At 44.0% G+C, this 17,490-nt stretch overlaps 1 non-coding gene across 1 annotated transcript; it reads right to left on the bottom strand.

Annotated features, from left to right (window-relative positions):
- Nucleotides 1–8,062: 8,062 nt before the first annotated feature.
- Nucleotides 8,063–8,178, bottom strand: LOC138294290 (U5 spliceosomal RNA). The gene has a single exon (XR_011203329.1). It is a non-coding gene; the product is annotated as a U5 spliceosomal RNA (small nuclear RNA).
- Between the last annotated feature and the right edge of the window lie 9,312 nt (nucleotides 8,179–17,490).

Raw genomic sequence — 17,490 nt, 5'->3', positions numbered from 1 at the left:
CTCTTGTATGACTCAGCAACCTCATGATAAAGGGAAACTTGACAATATGTACAGGGTATATAAAGCAAACGCTGAAAAGATGATTGTGCAAAGGCGGGACTGGCTGTCTGCTGAAGTTTTCCCTTAAAGTTTACCTCGCAGTATTAATTTCCAATGTTGCCTGTTGCCTATTTGGATGCCCATGGTCTAGCATGGCACAGGATATGGGTGAGAATAGCTTCTCAGATGTAAGAAATGTATTGCCTGCATTATTGTGTCTGAAGGGAGGCGGCCCAGACACTGAAGTGAAGAGGGAGAGACCATTTTACCTAAAAATTCGAAGGAGCCTTTTCTTTAGTAAGGAGGTGCAGATTAGTCCTCCTGAGCACTGTTAATAGGTGGACAGCAGGGCTGTAGGAGGGGCCTGTGGTTTCTGCCAATCAAAGAACAGACATTTCTAATGCAGGTCTGTCCTGTGTCTGGCCCTGATTGCTGCTTCAGGAAGCTCTCACATTTCATTGTGACCCTGTTGTTGGTGCAGCCCCGTGCAAACGACTGTGAGAAATATCACTTTTCTCAATGGCTGTCTCTTCAGGGCAGCCATAGAAAAATACCTGGGAGAGAATCATTATTGCATCTGTAGTACAGCTAGAGACGTGTAAACTTTTGGTCACATAGAGGAACTCCCACAGTAGCTCACTGAGGCCCATATTTATACTTTTTTTGCACCGCTTTTGCATCAAAAAGTGACGCAAATGCGGCACAAAAAAGTATAAATGTGGCCTAAGTCTTCAGTACAGACTTGTGCATAATTTCCAGCTAGCAGGGTCGGCCACCACAAGCTGTTGTGTGACGTATATTTATCTACAGGGCTGTGCATGCGCCTTTAGTGAAGTAGAATATTCATTGTTAGTGTTTGTAAATTGGAATCTTTGTGATGGTGGTTGGAAAATACGGAGGGCGGTGAGCAGATCGGAAGGTGGCGAAGCTGATGTCGGACGTATCTGATGTCAGGGGTCTGTTGCAATGAATAAAGCTTTAAAGAGGAACCTTTTGGATGAAGTGTCGTACTTTACACAAGACTGCTCTCCTGCCAGTCCCGGAACACCCGACCATCCCCTGGGGTCACCACCCATGCCCACAGAAAGTCCACATAGTCACTTCGCTTACAACCATGCTTGCGAGCTACAATAAAATATCAGGGCAGGTCACTGCTGTTTCTGTGTGGAAGGCTCAGCTTACTGGATCTGATCCCAGCACAACTAGGGTGACCACCTGGCATGGGTGTAATTTCAGGACAGTGAGTATAAAAATTCAGGACAAAGGGTCAAAATTCAGGACAAAAATTCAGGACAAAGGGTCAAAATTCAGGACAAAAATTCGGAACAAAAGGTAAGTTTTACTGACCTTCAGAGGAGGTCACGCAATAGTATACAAGTAAGTAAATAGATAACCAACATAAGTACAAGTCAAGATATGTTTATTAAAGGTTAAAAAGCAGTAAAACACACCAAACAAAATTGCCCACCAATGTACCAGACATTTGTCACGGACCGTAGCACTATACGTTTTAGTGCTTGTTTTTGAAACTGTACTTTTTATCGGAACTAGCAGAAGTCTGAAGTTCTTTGTTCCTCAGAGAAAACTGATAAAAATCTGCACATGAATGTTTCATGTTCACCTGGACCTGCAATTCTGCCTTAACAAGCTCAACGTCACACCTATTACGTGTGTCAGTCCAGGTGAACTTCAATTGTGAAAAAATCCTCTCGGTTGGTGCGTTGCTGCCCGGCAAGCTAAGTATAAATGACATCAGTTTTTTTATATTGGGGACATCACATGGCAACTTTGAGAAAGCACTCAACCACTTCTGTGCACATGGCAAGTTAGAGCCTACCACAGCCCGCAAAGCAGGAGCAATTAAACTGTATTCATTGAATAAGTACTGCACGTCCAGATGACGGCTCAAGTTAATTGCATCAGCAGCTTTGCAGAGCTGCTGAAAGGTGAGCACTTCTCTTAAACAGCATGGCTCTATTGCTGACAAGTAATGGCTCTCTGAAAAATCAAACCATTTTTCTAAATACTTTAAGGAGCGCTCCAAAAATGTCAAAAAATCTCTCTGCATGGTTGCGCTCAACTCTGAATCATGGGACATTACATAATTGTGCACTTGGAAACCAAAGAACCGATTTTCCAGTCTGTCTTTTAAGTTGTTCCGCAATATCCTGAAGATGCCTGGTACCTCTGGTGCGCTCAACTCATCCTTCTCAAGCTGCAGAATAGACACATTGAATATGATCAAAATGTCATGAACAAAGAAAAGGTAAGCTTCACCGCGTGACATGGCGGCCTCCCCACTTTCTAGCCCTAGAAAATCCCATATTGCTGTAGGTGTTTTTTCTTGACCTAGAGAAAGGAAATAGGACTTTAGGGCTGCCCAGCACTTCAACAGTCGATCGATGGCTGGGAACAAAGTGAGCCACCTTGTTGGAACATGCCGAAACAAAGGCTGCCACTCCAGGTCCACAAAAGAAAAAAATTCTCTCAACTCCGCTGTTCGCTTTGCTGAAGAAGAGAAGTGATTGTAGACCTTTAGAACAAAGGATTCAACATCCATGGAGAGGCCATTAATGGCTTGTTTAGCACAGTTGTGTAAGATGTGGGCAGGACAGTTTGCAGGCAGAATGTCTTCATTTGCTCTCTTCAAAAGCTGAAACACAGAGTGATGTCGGCCATAGTTGACACTTGCGTTGTCTCCACAGTATGCAGCAGCATGCTCCAATTTCAACCCATGCTCTTTTAATTTGTTTGTGATCTGCTGTGCAATCGCAGTAGCAGTCTCAGCCTCATCATCATCATAGAAGTCCAGCAGAGTGTAGGTCACACCGGATGTGAAATTGAAGTGCCGCAACAAAAGCGGATATAATTTAATGTTTCCTTTGTTGGAGGCATCGCTGCAAACTGAGAAATATCCATCCTGCAAGTCTTCATATGCTTGCTGCAAAGATAAAGGTGCAAGCACTGTTTTTGTGATACTTGATGCCTTTGTGCGGCCACAGGATGCTTTTGCCGCAATAGAAGAGTCTGGATAAATTACTTTGGACAGCTTAAAGCCACAATCCAGGGAGCGATAGGAGATATGATGTTTGACAGCATGATACACCTGGGTCACCTCTGCAGCTGTGACCTAAAATAAACCCAAAAAAATGAAAAAGGGGTATAAGCGGCACGTAGATTAAGTCTCCACTGATGAAGAAAACGCTTTGGTTCTTAGAGCTGCAAACTTAAATTCAAGTGTCAGCTACCAAGCCAAAAACAGTTATAATGTGCTCTTGATATGGACAGAGTGAGAAAAACATGTTGAAGGCAACCTGACTTGGTAAACACAAATGCTGGCATAATCAACAGCAGGGCGGGCCGTACAAAGAGTGTGACAAAGTAAGAAGAGTGTATATGAATTACATGCGAGTTAGGATATGTTATGATGATGCATACAATTACTTACTTTAGCTACTTCCGGCTGAAAGCTTGGTTGCAGGTATGCCGAAATTGTTGCCATCTTCGCCCTGCCTGAGGCATTTTTCTTATGCTGTGATCCTGCCTCATGTGTTTTAATATCCCGCTCTCCTCCATAGGCAATGGAAAAGTCTTTATTACAGATGTTGCACTTGACCTTGTACACATCATCTGAAGACTTCCGGATGTTGGGGTGTCTAAGTTCCCATTCTGGTCGGTACTTCACAAAGCGTTTTTTTGCCTTTTTCTTGGGTGGCTCAGGCACGGAGTATGCCTGCGAGGTAGATGTCGCATCTGAAAGTCCTTCAAAATCCGATGTGAATGTTGCCTCTGCGGCACCTTCGCCCGACTCATAACCAGACATTTTTTGTGTTTTTTAAAGTACTCTGTAAAATACGCAGCAGACTTTATGTAGATGCATACTGTCTTCAATTCTTCAATGAATAAATTAAGTCTATCAGGCACTTACTTTCCTCTGTGATGATCACTGAGGTGTGTATGTTAGGAAGCATAGTGACGTGCAACTTGGAGTGGTGTGGACAAACATGCACTTCATGGTTTTTCAGTCTGCTGGTGGCAGGGTGCATACTCGGACAACCAGAAACCCAATTCCCAACAACAAGCACGAACTAAACAAACAATCACACTCTTAACTGCGAGCCACTGAGGTAACCGTTAAATAATATGAAAGGGTTTTCATTGCAAAACTTCAACATCCAGTAGGCACCCATGACACCACTGCATTCAGCTATATGGGAGTTTCACAAGTGCTAATAATGCTGCAGTGTTGGCATTCAGTTAGAACACAATGCAAGACAGAAAAAACATGTGTAGGATATAAGAAATGTTCACAGTACACAGGTACACATCCCCACTTGGGTCTGACTGTGAGGGTGCAACCACCATACACCTTTTTATGGCTTTTGGAACCTCTTTCCAGGACCAAGGGGCCATACCTCACATTTAGGTTTGGCATCTGCAAGAGAAAATTGTATTGTGCAGTCAATCAGTACACTAAGTTTGTGGCCCTTTCTTTTGGTTCATGGTTCCGAAATGAATGATGAGGGAAAAAGCTCCATTGTCCAATAATATAGATTATTTTGGCATATCCATCACCGTTGTGACGGAGTAACCCCTCCCCCAATATCTAAATCAGGCCCTTAGTCTTGATTGATAGCTCATCTCATTGTGAGGCCTACAGAAACCACTGTTCTAAGTCTCATTTTTTCAGATATACGCCAAAGCAAGAAAAGGCATTTACTTCAGTGATGTTCTACTTTATACCAAGTTTAGTGTAATTCCATTCTGCCATTCATTTCTGTAGAGCTATCAAAATCTATCTTCAAAAAGCAGTTAAAATGAGAAATGTAATTTTTTTGAACAACTTCTTTTTGCCCCCTACTTGATTGATCTGCATAAAGCTCGTCATACAGAACTCAAATGGATATGCATGTCTAAATAAGGTTTCGTGCATATTTTTCAAGTGGTGACCCAAAAACTATAATCCAATAAAACAGGCCTTCGATAGAAAGTCAGACCTAATTATACCAAGGTGGCCTGTGTAATATATAAACATGATGATGAAATCATACATGATCTTCTAATTGTTGATATTTAGATCTACTCCACTAATAAACACACACACACACACATTTACTCCTAAAGTACAAAGTTCAAAATCCATCTTATTAACACAGTAGAGATATGTTGATAAGAAAAACACGGTTTACTGCCTCAGAAATTGTCCATCCACCATCCCAATAGCCAAGAGCAGTGGTTCCCAACCTTTTGACTTCTGTGGACCCCCATTTTATCAATTCTGGAGCCCTAATATTATTACATTTTCTAAGCAGTCGCGGACCCCCTGAGGAGGCTTTGCGGACCCCCAGGGGTCCCCGGCCCACAGGTTGGGAACCACTGGCCAAGAGGACTCTTCAACATGATTATACCTCAATTCACACAGTTAAAACTTGGCATCCTGGTTTTGAATAAATGCTTTCAATTTAAACAAATCCACGTTAGTAATATTGCGGCATTAACCATATATGCACATGTGCAGGGTGTAATGGGCTACACGTTACAATTTTTGAGTGAGATAGGAGCATCATGACCCACGTGATGCTTCAAATGTTCCTTCCCCACATTTAGCGATGTAATTAATAGCATACTGCGCCCTGCATATCGGTATATATACTGTACATCTACCACATATCATTAGATTTCTGATATTTTGGTAGTTAATACTGAAATTCTGCATATGAAGACTCTTGTAGATATTTGCTTGCGCCATTCTGAGATATAACCATCAGCCACAGTTTATGCGCACATCCCTGGCTTTTTTTTCTATTACATCTGCCAGATCTTTTTAACCCGATTCACGAAAAAAGCGTTGTCTGTGTAACTACCAACCCATCTTTATACAGTAGATTTTTACAAATGTTTACCTAAATCATAGAAACAACAAGCTCCACAGAGGCGTTTGTGATGATTTACAGACTTTTTCCAGAGCCAAGCTCACTTCCCTCCTCAGCTGAGTAGTAAAACTAATAATAAAGTTAACACAGTTGAAAATATTTGCCATCCAAGCCCTCCAGCTAGCTAGTGAAAACTAGCTTCCTATCAGGGTTTGTCTAATTTCCAGGCTGCTGGAACGGAAGAAAAATCCAGCATGTTTTTGCAACTTACCTTTTAAAAACGCGATCGCAGGGTGTAATGGAGACTGGCAGTTGGCTTCGTGTTCCCACCGGCTCTTCTGGGACTAGGAAAGTCACGACGTCGCTCTTCCGAAGGGGCAAACAGGAAAAACAAAGTAGGTAACTACTGGTAACGTGCTCTGCACGTCCTGATAAAGCAAGGCTGGGCTGCCTAAAACTATTCTCATTGGCCCTGATGCCCTGAAGCATCACAGCCAATGAGAGAAGTCCTCCAGTGGAGCAGCGAGCACTAGGATTGGCTGATGGATATCAAGCCAATCCTAGGTGCTTTTTAGGGACTTTATACAAAGTCCTGCATAATTATAGGAGGGTGAGACAAGCCACATCATTGGCTGTCACCCAAAACCATTGAAATTACGGACAAATGGCGTCCGTGAAAGAAGTCTTCACGGACAACGGACAAATGGGTGAAATTACGGACTGTCCGTGAAATTTACGGACGGGTGGTCACCCTAAGCACAACAGTTCAGTAGCCCACTGCATGTGTTGCAGGGAGTGCAACCCTCAGAGCACAGGATCCAATCCCAGCAAAGCAGCCCAGAAGGCCACCGTACTTGCAGTAGAGATCTGCCTGCAGGCCCAAACTAAGGGCAAGAGAGCCGAGCAGAGCAAGCCAGCATGCCTCCGGGCAGAAACTCCACAGTCTCTCAGCAGGTCACCACTAGAGTTGCAGATGTCCACGCAACAGCACCAGACATGGCTCCTCCATATGGGCAGAGGAGCGCCACCCCCTTCTCCCCCCACCAGCAGCAGATGCTGCAAATCCTTTTAGATGGAAAGGAGAATAAACTCTGTTTATTATCCTTTCCATCTAAAAGGGGCGGGGCATTGTGGGTGACGAGCTGAGGGGAGTGCACTTTGCACTCCACTCAGAGCACATTTGTCTTTGGCCGCCCGTCTCGGGCCGGCCAAACACACATGTGCACAGGGCTGTCTGGAGACAGCCTGCACAGGCTCCCAGTCTGTGCCTGCAGCAGCGACGGGAGCAAAGCAGGTAAGTTTTTTTTTATTATTATTTTTTCATTATTTTTTTCCTGCAAGACCTTTTGGCTTTATCAATCTTTTTTGCCATGTTGTACAGCTGCGCAGCTGCTGTGCGGAATGGTTCAAAATAAAATAAAATAAAAAAGCGCTATGATGGAGCGAGCGTTGACTGCGCCATAGCACTTTTTTTTTTTAACTTTAGGCAGTGTTGTATAGCAGCCACACTGCTGTACATGGCTAAGAAATAGCATAGACAAAGCCAATAGATCTTGCGTAAGTATGACCTATTGGCTTTGCTATTGCTTGTGGTTTTTAGGCAAGGGTTGATTGAGTGATTTTCTCAGGATCACAGGAGGTTAATTGGGCTGGATTCAAACTTTATTCACCAGTTTCAAAGTCGGCCGTTCGACCGTGGCACATATAAATATATGTACATTTTACATATATAAATATATAGATATATATATTTGTAAATATATATTTTAGCACATCTTTACAATTACGTCACAGAGGGGATTTGAATAAAATCTCAATAATTAAGGCGAAGCAAGAGCCTATCCAGAAATAAGACCGAGATTGGATACAGTTACATGTTTCATTTACCAATCGATCCCTCCTTCCCTGCTGTTATATATCGCTGCTTCCCATATGGTAGTGGATCCTTTAAGATGATATGGAGTTTTTTGTGCAGCATGCATCCTTCTTATATGTCATGTAACAGGGCTATAGGTTAACCGCGTCACATTAAGAATCACTCCTCAAAAGTGCTTCAACGGATAACAAAAGAATGTTGTTGCACTTGAGAAACCAGCAAATAATCAATCTTTCTACTATATAGTTGACCCTTTCATTTACTAAATATGGGTAACGCTGCACTTGGCAGGTCTGTCAAAAATTGAGTGAAACTCTTAAATGTTCTTCTCCATGGAAATCTTTAGTAAAATGCAAAAGATTTGTTTGGTTTGAAGAGAAAACAGAGAATACGTTTCATGGCTGCCGTCTGATGCGCCAGGAAACACTGTTCCACAGACTGTCAGGGTGATTAAGGGCCGTATTTATACTTTTTGGGGGCACAACTGCGCCAACGCAGTTGTGCGTCAAAAAATGTAATGCCGGCTAACGCCATTCGAAAGCGCCATGCAGGCGCCTTATTTATGGAATGACGTTGACCGGCGGAGCTGCCTGGTGTGCGTAAAAAAAAATGACTTACACCAGGCAGCGCCGGCGTAGGGGAAAATGGAGCTTGGGCGTCAAAAAATGGGGCAAGTCAGGCTGAGGCAAAATTTTCGCCTCAACCCGATTTGCACCATTTTTTTTTACTCCCAACCCCCATTTAAATGACTCCTGTCTTAGCAAAGACAGGAGTCATGCCCCCTTGCCCAATGGCCATGCCCAGGAGACTTATGTCCCCTGGGCATGGTCATTGGGCATAGTGGCATGTAGGGGGGCACAAATCAGGCCCCCCTATGCCACCCAAAAAAATAATAATAATACTTACCTGAACTTACCTTAAGTTCCCTGGGATGGGTCCCTCCATCCTTGGGCATCCTCCTGGGGTGGGCAAGGGTGGCAGGGGGTGTCCCTGGGGGGATGGGAGGGCACATCTGGGCTCCTTCCGAGCCCACAGGTCCCTTAACGCCTGCCCTGACCAGGCGTTAAAAAATGACGCTAAAGCGGCTGGACGTCATTTTTTTTGACCCGCCCACTCCCGAGCGTCATTTTTGCCCGGGAGTGTAAATACGGCACACATGCCTCGGAGTCATTTTTTAGAAGGGAACGCCTACCTTGCATATCATTAACGCAAGGAAGGTGTCCACGCTAAAAAATGACGCAAACTCCAAGATCTTTGGCGCTAGACGGGTCTAACGCCAAAGTATAAATATGGAGTTAGTTTTGCGTTGGATTTGCGTAAAAAAAAACGACGCAAATCCTGCGCAAACAGAGTATAAATATGCCCCTTAGTTTACTAAGTTCATCTTAGAAAACCCTTTCATTTACAACCAATGTATAATAACTGCTGTAATCTGGTGCATTGATAAAACACTTGTAGCCACAAAAAGAAACAACAGGAGGAATCAGAAGTGACACAGAGTTATGAGTATGTCAATTTAGTCACAGGTCACGTGACTGGAAAGGCTGCACCACAATAGTTTCCCTGCTCGAGTCGGAACGTCAGCTCTTTTAACTCTGCATTTTTTTTAATGGTGCCTCACAAAGGCTTTTGTGAGGGCTGGTGGCACCCAAGAAGAGGATTTTTAATGTCAACCTCAAAGCATGCTCGCTGGCTCTTTGCTATTCTTTCCGAGTCAATAAATAAACCAGTGTGTTTTGTGCTTGAATCCTATAAGGCTGCATCAGCTGCTGTAACAAAATAAGTATTGGCAAAGAGGAACAAGTTAGAGCTTTTAGCGTTGTAAATTCCTAACTGGACTTTTCTTGCCACATAAATTGAAAATGAAAAGTAAAACAGTTGACATAAGCGAGACGATTCAAAGCGCCATGACCGCCATGAGCATGAGCTTGAAGGAAAGACACAAAAGAAAAAAGAAGTTTGCTCGCAGTCAAACGTAACGGCGAAAGTGAAATTATCCAAGTAACAGGGTCGATGGCCAAAGCGGTAACAAAGCTGCCCCAAGGAGGGACAAACGTAAAGCATTTTAAGCAAGGTAACAAAGGACTTTTGAAAGGCAAGCCCATGAACAAGTGATAGTGATGGGCATGCAGTGGGCATGGTTAAAAGCCCACAGATAGATTACAATGGGCTAGAGTGCTTGTGTGCTCAACCTAACAAGGAAATGCAGCAGTCAAGTACAATGCACTTTTCAAAGTAGACGATGAAGCAAAGAATTTTATATCCATGTGCCGATTGTTTTACAAGATCCCGTTTCCATATAGAGGAGGAATGTTCCCTCACCTGCAGGTGCCCAGACGGTGATTGGTGACGGGAAGTACTTGCCTTGGTGGTGCTGCATTGGCCCTTGGGCCGCCCTTCAGCGCACCAGACTACCCCTTACTGATAGCTGGTGGGACAAGAGATACTGAGTGGTATATTCACAAGAAACTGGCGCATCAGTGCTGATGTGCCAGTTTTCTTGCATCGTCCCTGTCCCACCTAACGGCACCATGGGTGCACCGTATTTACAATACTGCACAAGATGGCGGTGATTAGGAAAACAGTGTCAGAATTTTTTACGCTATTGTGGTGCTTTGCTGCACTAGCATAAAAAATGTTGACGCTAGTGCACCAAAGTCAAAGGAGGCCCATAGGTTTCTATGGGTGCATAGTTTTAATGCCTGCTTTGAGCAGGGGTTAAAAGTGACTCTGAAAATGGCTCAGTGAAATCTTGTAAATTTCACTGCGCCATTTTTGCGGCCCTCATAGCACCGGAATGCCTCCCTTGTATACATTATGCCTGTCACAGACATCAATTTAGATCTGCACAAAGGTGAAATATTTGGGTCATGGAGGAGCAAGCAGGGTTATGCAAGGCAGTCCTTATTTGAAGTGAAAGATGCACAGTTGCAGCACCTGCCTGCCACACGTTCATGTGCCAAGAATTAAACATAAAGCTTTAACCTTCGATGTAAAACAGGAGAAATAGGAGAAATAAAGAAATGTCCATGTAATAGCTGAAAACGACAATGCAAAAGCAGAAAACCTGGGATCAGTCCAGGCTTTCCAGCTTGACCAAACTGTGTGATTTCTCTCTTGTGTTTGATTTAGTAGACTGTAATGTTGCACCATGTATAATAAGGGCCATATTTATACTTTTTGACGCAAAACTGCGCTAACGCAGTTTTGCGTCAAAAAAATTAGCGCCGGCTAACGCCATTCTGAAGCACCATGCGGGCGCCGTATTTAATCAATGACGTTAGCCAGCGTTAGCCACCGGCGCTGCCTGGTGTGCGTGGAAAAAAACGACGTACACCAGGCAGCGCCGGCGTAGGGGGATATGGGGCTTGGGCGTCAAAAAATGGGGCAAGTCAGGTTGAGGCAAATTTTTCGCCTCAACCCGATTTGCGCCATTTTTTTCGACTCCCAACCCCCATAGAAATTACTCCTGTCTTAGCAAAGACAGGAGTCATGCCCCCTTGCCCAGTGGCCATGCCCAGGGGACTTCTGTCCACTGGGCATGGTCATTGGGCATAGTGGCATGTAGGGGGGCACAAATCAGGCCCCCCTATGCCACAAAAAAAAAAAAAAACACTTACCTGAACTTACCTTAATGTCCCTGGGATGGGTCCCTCCAGCCTTGGGTGTCCTCCTGGGGTGGGCAAGGGTGACAGGGGGTGTCCCTGGGGGCATGGGAGGGCACCTCTGGGCTCCTTCAGAGCCCACAGGTCCCTTAACGCCTGCCTTTTGCAGGCGCTAAAAAACGGCGCAAAAGCGGCCGTACGTCATTTTTTTTGACCCGCCCACTCCCGGGCGTGAATTTTGCCCGGGAGTGTAAATATGGCGCACATGCCTAGGAGTCAATTTTTTAGACGTGAACGCCTACCTTGCATATCATTAACGCAAAGTAGGTGTCCACGCTAAAAAATGACGCAAACTCCATGGACTTTGGCGCTAGACGCGTCTAACGCCAAAGTATAAATATGGAGTTAGTTTTGCGTCGGAATTGCGTAAAAAAAAACGACGCAATTCCGGCGCAAACGGAGTATAAATATGCCCCTAAGAATCTAGGCCGCATGTAGGATGCACTTGACACTTGACTTTCATGTGGCGTCTACCTACCTTCCTCACTGTACTTCCATGAACCAAGAACTAAAGCCAAATCATTAACCTTTGTTTTGAAAGAAGAGAAATAAAGAGAAGTCCATTTAGTGGCTGAATTACACAAAGTGAATGCAGAAAAACTGTGTGCAGCCCATAATCTCTGTACGCCAGGTGGTGGCCGAGGTAATTGAGGGCTGTCACCCTGGTGAATTGCTCTAAACAAAAGAGGGCTGTCCCCATATTAGCAAGACAATGTCAGGAATCCACTCCCATACACTTACTCCAACTGGCAAAGACCAGCTTCACATGCCAGATAGTATCCGCAGTTTTGTATCCGCACATCTTTGCTGAAATTGCCTCCATGGACCACATCGCACCGCAAGCGGAAATCTGTGTACATTACCTGAGCGCTGGCTCCAAAGCAACAGGGCCATACTTTCCAGAGCAGTGGGCAGTTTCTTAACCAACCACAGGGATCTCTGTGCGGTGAAGTCATAAAGACCCCTCCTTCTGTATTTTGGTTCGTTAGCTAGCGAGGCACTTCTAATAATCCAACCTGGTTGTCTTATTTAAAGTTGGTAAGCGTTGGAAGTCAATTAAAGGTAGTTAGATGTTCACGAGCTTCCGATGAGAGGTATGACTCACGATGGGGAACGGATGACGTTATTGCCAACCATACCTATTGAATTTGGCTATTACTGTTTTTGCAGTCAGCAAATTTATTTTAGTAGTTTGCTTTTTTGGGGAGGGAGGGTTATGATTTTATATGGTAAATTCCAGTTTCCATGCCAAAAAGAGAATACCAACAACTTTCTAAAAGCAGCGCAGTAGAAAATCAAAACTTGGAGCTTCTACTGGAGTTAAACTGTGGCAGAGGGATGTATACTTGCCACAGAGATAAAAGCTCTCATTTATGTTGTTATATAGCTTATGATGTCATCTAGACTAGAAGACATGCAATGATGTCCCCTGATTTGTTGACATGGATCCCATTTCATGGCATTTCCTGTGATGTTACCTCTCAAGCCAAATGCCATATGAAGTTTTTTCCATTGGTGTCATCAGTTTTAAGGTTATATAATAACTCCGTGTCATTTAGAACATGGGTTTCCAGTCCTGGGCTTCACCTTAGGAACCCATTGCTTTCTGGGAATTAGGGTCATGGTTCTTGTCAAGTCAGTGCTGGAAATTTAGGGGCAGCTTTATGAAAAGCAGCGCTGCAACTAGTGCAGCACCACTTTTCTTGCATCCCTTAGCACCCCCTAATGCCACCATGTGTACAACGTATTTAAAATTTGTGCACCATGGTGGTAGTCAGGGGTACTAGCGTCATATTTTTTTATGCTAGTCGGGCACTTTGCAGGTTTAGCATAAAAAATTTTGATGCTAATCCTGCAAAACACCCAGAGGCCCATTGAAAACAATCGGAGCCTCCTTTTAACCCCTGCTCTTAGATTTCTTTGCGCCATGTTTTCAGGACCCTAGCGCCGGAACGCCCCCATGCATACATTATGCCTGGTGCAGGCATAATGTGGCTCAAGGGGCTACAAAATGGTGCAGTGCAAGCATTGCACCACTTTGTAAATATGGCGCAGTGTTTTTGGCCTTCCAATGCCACTTTAGCGTAAAAGAATTATGCTAATGTGGCGTTGAAATGGCGCTAGGCCATCTTAAATCTGGGCCTTAGATATTTACTCTAAGTTCCCATAAAATGTGCAGAAATGGGGTGGAGCCAATGAAAGCCACCTTATGCATTATTTTTGGCAAAAAGGAACAAGCATTTGCAATGCAATCAGTCTCACATTTGTGAAAGTGAGAGCTCTTGTGTTGAAAATCACACTTTTTTAACTTTTGTTTTTTGTATGCAGTGGAGTGATGATATTTTCATAGCACTATTGACATTTGTGTGACCTTGCTGTGTTGGAGAACCAGAAAACACTGTTCTTCAGGACTGGAAAGTAATAAGAGTGACAACAGCGGTATGCAAATATCATCACTCCACTGCATACAGAAAAACAAAAGTGAAAAAATGCCATTTGCAATGCCAGGAGCCCTAACTTTCACAAATGCAAGACCAATTGTATTGCAAATGCTTGTTAGGTCAAGCACGCAAGTGCTTTGACCTGTTGTAAGTCCTGTAGGCTTTTAACCATGCCCATCGTACTCCCAGCACTTTCACTCGTTCGTGGGCTTGCCTTTCAAAAACCCTTAATCATCATTGGTAAATTCTTGATGTTTGTTCCTCCTCATGGCAGTTTTGTTACCGCCTTGTAGACTGCCCCTGTTGCATGAATAATTGAACGATTGCTGAAACGTTTGACTGCGAGCAAATGTCTTTTTCCTTTTGTGCCTCTCCGCACTCACTTATGTCAACTGTTTTGCTTTTAATTTTCAATTTAAGTGGCAAGAAAAGTCCAGTTAAGAATTTACAACGCTAATAGCTCTAACTCGAGCAAATGCGAGACCTATTACATTGGAAATGCTTTTATTTGTATGTCCCTAAATAAGCAACCTTCCTGTGAACAGTAACACCAAATAGAACCGCAGGTTGGCAGCCATTTAGGGCCGTATTTATACTCTGGTTGCGCCGAATTTGCGTCGTTTTTTTCGACGCAAATTCGACGCTAAACTAACGCCAACTAACGCCATATTTATACTATGGCGTTAGACGCTTCGGGCGCCAAAGTGTCCGGAGTGTGCGTCATTTTTTAGCGTGAACCCCTTCCTTGCGTTAATGATATGCAAGGGAGGCGTTCCAGTCTTAAAAAATGACTCCCAGGCCTTTACGTGGTATTTATACTCCCGGGCAAAAATGACGCCCGGGAGTGGGCGTGGCCAAAAACGGCGCATTTGCGCCGCTTTTTAACGCCTGGGTCAGGCATGGCGTTAAGGGACAAGTGGGCTCAAAATGAGCCCAGAGTGCCCTCCCCTGCCCCCAGGGACCCCCCCTGCCACCCTTGCCCACCCCAGGAGGACACCCAAGGACGGAGGGACCCATCCCATGGACATTAAGGTAAGTTCAGGTAAGTATTTTATTTTTTATTTTTTGTGGCATAGGGGGGCCTGATTTGTGCCCCCCTACATGCCACTATGCCCAATGACCATGCCCAGGGGACATAAGTCCCCTGGGCATGGCCATTGGGCAAGGGGGCATGACTCCTATCTTTACAATGATAGGAGTCATGTTGATGGGGGATGGGCGTCGAAAAAAAATGGCGCAAGTCGGGTTACGACGATTTTTTCGACGTAACCTGACTTGCCCCATTTTAAGACGCCTATATGCCATTTTCCCCCTACGCCGGCGCTGTCTGGTGTACGTGGTTTTTTTCCACGCAAACCAGGCAGCGCCGGTCTGCTTGCGCCGGCTAACGCCATTCCATAAATACGGCGCCCGCATGGCGCTTCAGAATGGCGTTAGACGGCGCTAAATTTTTTGACGCTAAACTGCGTTAGCGCAGTTTAGCGTCAAAAAGTATAAATATGGGCCTTACTGTTCTGTATTCTCGCACAAATTCACTGTGATTAATTGTTTTACTTTTAAGCGAAATTATCTGCATTGTACTTTTTATGTTTAAATTTGGGGTCCTCTCTTGTCGGCAAACTTTCACATCTGTTTCAGAAGTTTTCATACCAAAATGCCCCATGTTTTATTGCGCTTTTTCATGTTGCTTCGATCCCACGGGGACATAGTGTGTGAACGGTTGAGAGGTGGTCTGAAACAGACAGTTTTCAATACAGCATTTAATTGCATTTCAAAACGCGGATTCTCGATGGCAAAGGATGACAAATGAAAAATACTTTAATGCATTTATCATTCTGGAATATGTGACATCAGCAAGTCTTGCATTTTAAGAAGAACACACAGCAAGTACTAGGGGGCATATTTATAATCCCCTAGCGCCACCTTGCGCCTCATTAACGTCATTATTTATTAAGTTAATGTGGCCCAACAAGGCAGTAATCCCTGCGCCATATTTACAAGGTGGCACAATGCATGCATTACGCCACCCTGTCACCCTTTGCGCTACATTATGCCTGTGCCAGGCATAATGTATGCAAAGGAGGCATTTCCCTGTTAGGGGAGCCGGAATAATGGCGTAAGGAAATCTATGAGATTTCCTTGCGCCATTTTTTTATGGCACTTTTAATGCCTCCTCAAGAGCATACGTTAAAAGGGGGCTTCCATTCTTTGGAATGGAGCCCTATGTACTCTGTGGGAGTAGCGCCAATATTTTGACGCTACTTCTGCAGAGTACATCAATAGTGTCATGTGAAATGCTGCTATTGCCCCCTACTCTGCACCATGGTGCACCGTATTCAACTACGGCGCACACATGGTGGCGGTAGCAAGGTACTAAGAGGCACAGGGAAAGTGGTGCGGCACTCGGTGCTGTGACACTTTCCATCAGTCTGCCCCAGGTATTAATGCAGACACCATTATAGGAAACAAGCATTTGCAATGTAATAGGTCTCACATTCGAGAGAGTTAGAGCTGTTGGCGTTGTAAATGATAATGACAACCTCGCATTTTGGACCTTTTAAATATTTAGCCATGCAGCACATTAAAACTTTATCAGAAATAAACTGTGTTTCTGCATTCCTTCATACAATTGGCATTTGATTGTAATGGTCTAAACAGCCCCCACAGAGCACCACAGTGAAATAATTATTCGGAAAAACATGGTCATGTAACCATATATTACGCCCCTAGAGGGAATAATCACATAAAAAAAGAATTATAAAGAACATTGCAGTGTAACAATATAATCAGCCCCTTGAGGGCATAGTGCATTACACATTTTCAGGACTAGAAGGTCTTTTAAATATCATTTTATTGTGGAGTCAGTGGCACAAGGGTGCAGTGCTGCAGGTCGTTACTAGCTGTCCCTGTAAAGTCAACAGCAGAAGGTGCAGTACCACTGGCTGTGGCTAGAAGGCCCTGTAGAGTCATTAACAGAAGGTGCAGTACCTCTGGTTGTGGCTAGATGTCCCTGTGGAGCCAAAAGCACTCAGAGTACAGTGTTCCAGAACACTGCTAGAACTTTTTCTGACGTCAGAAGCTCAGAATGGACCCCAAACCCGGAAACAGATGGAGAAGTACCAGTTCCTCAGGGAAATGGCTGAAATATTTACCCATGCTGTCCATTAAACGGTTATCAGAAATAAACTGTCTTTGTGCATACATTAAGCCTTTATCAGAAATAAACTGTGTTTCTTCATTAGCAGAAGGTGAAATACCACTGGTTGTGGCTAGATTTCCCTGTGGAACCAACTGAGTTAGTAGTGCCCTGAGACAATTATCTTTCTGCTCTTTGAGAGCCTAGAACATTACACATTTGCAGGCCAATCAAAGCTGCCAGAGTATTATTAGAAATAAGTCCCTTAGAACACAAACTCCTCTCAGCTATAATAATAATATTATAATTATTATAATAAAATAAAAAAGTTCCACTTATAAAAACACTTAAGTATGCATTTTATGGTAGAAGAGGTCATGATTTTTGGGCCCCCTCTAACCTAGTGTGACCCACAAGATGTCCTGGACAGAAAGAGCTCATCCTTCTGAATGTGTTGGTG

This window comes from Pleurodeles waltl, chromosome 4_2, assembly GCF_031143425.1.
Source record: "Pleurodeles waltl isolate 20211129_DDA chromosome 4_2, aPleWal1.hap1.20221129, whole genome shotgun sequence".
Taxonomy (NCBI): domain Eukaryota; kingdom Metazoa; phylum Chordata; class Amphibia; order Caudata; family Salamandridae; genus Pleurodeles; species Pleurodeles waltl.
This window is presented reverse-complemented; position numbering and strand designations above follow the sequence as displayed.